At 41.7% G+C, this 5,294-nt stretch overlaps 1 pseudogene; it reads left to right on the plus strand.

Annotated features, from left to right (window-relative positions):
• The first annotated feature begins 3,153 nt into the window (after positions 1-3,153).
• On the plus strand, positions 3,154-4,036 carry LOC118985876 (glyceraldehyde-3-phosphate dehydrogenase-like; annotated as a pseudogene).
• Positions 4,037-5,294: the final 1,258 nt, after the last annotated feature.

A 5,294-nucleotide genomic window follows, 5' to 3' on the forward strand; every position in this document is an offset into this window, starting at 1 on the left:
AGGAGCAAATTATAAACCTTCCCATGTTCTAGCCTCAGAAGTCCCAGGGTGTTATTTCTGGCACATTCTTGTTGACCAAGCAAGTCACTAAATCTATTTGAGGTATAAAAAAATGGAAATTGGATTCTACCTCTCAGTGGGAAGAATAGCAAATAATTTGCAGCCATGTTTAATCAACCACATGGCATATTCCTGGAACCCAATAGCCCCATATCCATATCCCATAATCTCAACAGAAAACACAGACTCTATATCTCCCTTTGCTCATTAAGTTCTGTAAGGACAAAGATACATGAATGTTACTCAGCACATTCATGAAATGGGCGCATTCCTTTTAAGTGACTGATGATCAATAAATATTCAATAAATATATAAATGAATGCATTTTTAGAAGCATGATAAATGTGGGTAGCAAATATCCATGCCACTCACCAAACCAAAACTACCAAGCAAGAATATGCACATGGAACTTTATTTCTTTAGATAGAAATTTTCCTCAGCCTCTAAAATAAAAGCTATAACCACAGAGATGTCATTATACCTACTGAAGACCTTTCTAAGTAGGCTGCGGGGGGACACTCTCTTCTACAAAAGCTTACCCTCAAGCACTGAGCTGTGAGCATGTCCTGGCAGCAGAAACCCCTATTGTACCAAGGCATGATTACCACTAGAAATTATCTCCCTATGCACATTCTATCTCCACACAAGTTTCAGTCCACAAAAATACAGGTGCAAGTGCCATTTGAGATCCCTAGTTAGGCAGCCTACTAGTTCCAGTGTCTTTAAACATATTTTCATATTGTCAACTTTATTCTCTGAACTTCATTCATGCAAGATGTTATGATTAGGTTAAAAATGGTCAGTGTCAAGAACAGTGAATGGCCTGACATTTTACCCTACATGCAAGCAAACAAGTTAACCTGCCACAGTTTCGTGGCAGAAGGTATGGGACTCCTGCCCCAGAGACAAAGACTTTACTACTCAAGGCCCCTAGGCACATAAGCTTCATGTTCAACACCGAGGTGGGTATTGGTGGATACTGCACATGCCATGGATCTGTATCTAAGGCACCTCAAGTTTAGAAAACCCCAGCTTTTTACAAGAGGCTGCAAACAACCTGTCCAAAGTTTGCCCCAGAAGGACCATTATCCTTACTACCATAGGTGTTATATAATCCTACCCTCTGCTCTTTTCTCCATTCTCTGTTACTATCTCTATTCTCCAAGGCTGTTCACTATAAAAATCTTCTTTTTAAAAAAAAAGACTTTATTTATTTATCTTAAGAAGGGAAGGGAAGGAAAGAGGGAGATAAATATTGATGTAAGGTTGTCTCTCGTGTGTCCCCTGCTAGGAACTGGCCTGCAACCCAGGCATGTGCCTGACTGGGAATCTAACTGTGATCCTTCAGTTCACAGGCCCATGCTCAATCCACTGAGCTATACCAGCCAGGGTATAAAAACCTTCTTCAAAAGATAGTCCAAAACAAAAGACTTTCAGTGTGTTTGCTCTGAAAGATCCATGGAGATTTGCCTCTCAATAGCCAAAAGCTAAAGACATCAAGGAGCCTTCACAAGTATATGAGAGGTAGTGGCATTTTCATTAAGAAAAATTAAAAGGTGGAAGGATTCTTCTCTTCTGTAGACACCATTCCTTTCTTTTGTTTTCTCTCTCTGTCTCCTTCTTTCCTTAAAAAAATTGTTATTATATTGTTCCTCTTTCTTTCCATGTGGTTAATACATTCATAAAATCTACTGCTTATGAGGCAACCCAATCTTTCAAAGGCTTTTGAATTCTAATATGGGGCTCAAAAGAAAAGATATATGGAGTAGACACCTTATTCTTTTCTGCTTGAAGAAGAGCTTTTTTTTCTGTGAGCTCATCACCCAGGCCTTCTATCACTGCCACAGTAATAAGACCTACAGTGTTAGGATTCCCATGTAGGTTTAAATGTAAAAACAAAAGGAAGCCATTGAGCTGCCTCTGGTCTATAAGTTATACTAAAGGGTTAGCCAAGCCTTAGAGCATGCTAATGATCCAGAATGGAAAAACACATAAAGATTGAGACAGATGTTCTAGCCAGTAAAAAAGTAGGCATTTTCCTGGAGTGACCTCTGTGTTTATATAACTTAAGAGAGCTGAGATAACAGTAGGTAGCTAATGATTAGACAGAGGATTCAGACCCCGAGCCATACCCTTGTGACTAAAGCCCTCATGTTACCCCAATGCAGCTCCACAGCTGTATACCTATACCCAGTATTTGTCAACATGCCTAGTTCCCATGCAGTGGGAGCCTTTAAAGCTTAAATATATGTCACTCATTTTGCATCCCCAGTGCTTAGCACTTATTTCCTATTCGAGAAATATTACCAGTTGAGAAACCCCTTGCTACAATTTATTGATGTACTAATACTTCTTAACACATCACTCTTATGTCCAAAACCTCTAGGAGCCTCCTAACTGCCATTGTATCAAGTCTAAATTCTACTACCTAATTCCTAAGGATGATCATAATATATAATAAGTGTGTTTAATTTTTCAAAAAAGTATTTTCAAAATTGCTGAATTTCATTCAATTTCTCTCAGACAGAGAGAGGACTTAATTTAGGTTAACTAAATGGTGAGTGTGCCTGCTAAGAGTCACCTCAGATTCTAACCCATTGGCAATGCTCTCTTTTATTGCCTTTGCTTTCCCCTTGTATAAACTCTTGACGCCCTTAAGTTTGTGTCATAGTATATTCCATAGTTACAGGCCATCTTATACAGGACAGGATCCCATTCTATAGTTCTTCATAGTTCCCATGGTTATAAAGTTGTAATTTATAATGGTTATAATGGTTATAATTTGCAACTAAGCAAATTACATGACAACACGACTATTCACTAATGAGTTGATCACTTATAAATATAATTTCTAAAGGATAAACTACAAATCCATAAAAATGATTATTCTGACAAGAGGTGAGAAGGAATAAACAGAGGTGAGGCTCCCTGCTCCTCCTATTTCACAGACAGCCGTGTCTTCCTGCACAGTGCCAGCCGCAACCCTGAGACACGGTGAAGGTCAGAGTAAACAGATTTGTCTGTATTAGGTGCCTGGTCACCAGAGATGCAAACCCTGAAAAAGTGGATATTGTCCCCATCAGTGACCCTTTCATTAACCTCAGCTACATGGCCTACATATTTCAGTGTGATTCTACTCATGGCGAGTTGAAAGGCACAGTCAAGCCTGAGAACAGGAAGCTTGTCATCGATGGAAAGTCCATCTCTGTCTTCCAGGAGTAAGTCCCCACCAACATCAAATGGGGTGATGCTAATGCTGAATATGTTACGGAGTTCACTGGGGTTGTCTTCACTGCCTTGGAGAAGATTGGAGTTCATGTGAAGGGTGGAGCCAAGGGGGTCACCATCTCTTCCCCTTCTGTGGATGCCCCCATGTTTGTGATGAATGGGAACCATGACAAGTCTGACAAGTCCCTGCAGATTGTCAGCAATGCCTCCTTCACTGCCAACTGGATAGGGTCATCTGTGACAACTTTGGCATCGTGGAGGGACTCATGACCACAGTCCATGCCATCACTGCCACCCAGAAGACCAGAGATGGCCCCCCTCAGAAGCTGTGGCATGATGGCCAAGAAGCTGCCCAGAATATCATCCCTGCTTCCATTGGTGCTGCCAAGGCTGTGGGTGAGGTCACCCCTGAGTTGAATGGGACACTCACTAGCATGACCTTCTCTGTCCCCACCCCTAATGTGTTAGTTGTGAATCTGACTTGCCCCCTGGACAAAGCTGCCAAATACAACGACATCAAGAAGGTAGTGAAGCAGGAATCAGGGGGCCCTCTCAAAGGCACCCTGGGCTATACTGAGGACCAGGTTTCCTACTAAGACTTTAACAGTGACACTCCTTCATCTTCAATGCTGGAGCTGGCATTGCCCTCAACAACTACTTTGTCAGATTCACCTCCTGGTATGACAACGAATTTGGCTACGGCAGCAGGATGATGGACCTTATGGTCCACATGTCCTCCAAGGAGTAAAAGCCCCCTGAACCACCAGCCCCAGGGAGAAGAGAGGCCCTCAGCTGCTGGGGAGCCCTTGCTCCAAATGGGTCCCCAACACACTGAGCATCTCCTGATCTCCACAGTTTCTATCCCAGAGCCTCTGAAGAAGGGGAGAGACTTAGGGAACCCTACCTTATCATGCACCATCAATGAAGTTCACTGTACCCAGCTGAAAGAGAGAGAGAGGAAGGAAGGAAGGAAGGAAGGAAGGAAGGAAGGAAGGAAGGAAGGAAGGAAGGAAGGAAATGGTGATGGAAAGGGACTTCAGCTTTATCTGTAATAGTGTTTTGAAAGAAAAATGTATCTATGTTGAGGTACATTTTTTTCAAACATGGCTATGACAATCTCCTGCACACTGCTTACTCTTTATCATGGGACTTGTCTGCTCCTCTCATAAAAAGGTAGGGATCTATTTCCCTTCCCCTTGAATCTGAGCTTGGCCTGTGACCTGCTTGGAAAAACTGAATGTGCTGGAAATGACCAGAGGAGAGTTCCAATCTTACAAAATCCTGCAGCTTTTGCTTTCACTGCCTGCTCTCCCTGAGGCACAATGTAAAGAAGTTTGGCTTCTCTACTAGAGAGATCAGAAGGAGAGTCCCTGGAGGCTGCAAGATCAAGAAGCAACAAATCCCACATTCTAGTGGTACCACCTAAAGAGCCAGTCTTGTGTTTAAGACAATCTTGGATTCCATTACAGCTGAGTGAGCATACCAGGCAGAGACAACCCATGCCAGGTGAGCCTGCCTAGCCAATCACACAAGCATGAGTAAATAAAATTCACGATTATTGTTGCTTTCAACCTTGAAATTTCAGGCTGGTTTGTTATACAGCAATAGATAACTGTTTATGAGATGCTACGTATGTTACTCAAAGTTAATTTTTTTAATTAAATAAGCCCACTTGCAAATCTTTCTTCCTGTCTAACAATTAGCCTGTCTCTTTTTCCCACCTCAACCCCATGTCTTTAAGGTCTCTATGCATCTAAAGGGTTATACAATATCCACGGATGCAATGCAAAAATCAGTGCAAATCAATGCAAAATCAGAGCAAAGTGATTATAATGTAAAACTGCAACTCTTTCAAAATATGTAAGAAATCATATCACCTTCATCAAGTTGATGAAGTTAATGTTAGAAAAGCCCTTGAATCATGGGCAACTCCTTTGACAAATGAGAATCTGCAGCTGGAATAGTTAACATTTCAAGAAGAAAAAATCCACCCAGATGATGGCACA

The sequence above is a fragment of the Sturnira hondurensis genome, unplaced genomic scaffold (genome assembly GCF_014824575.4).
Source record: "Sturnira hondurensis isolate 20B ecotype Veracruz unplaced genomic scaffold, ASM1482457v3 Scaffold0004136, whole genome shotgun sequence".
NCBI classification, from domain to species: Eukaryota; Metazoa; Chordata; class Mammalia; order Chiroptera; family Phyllostomidae; genus Sturnira; species Sturnira hondurensis.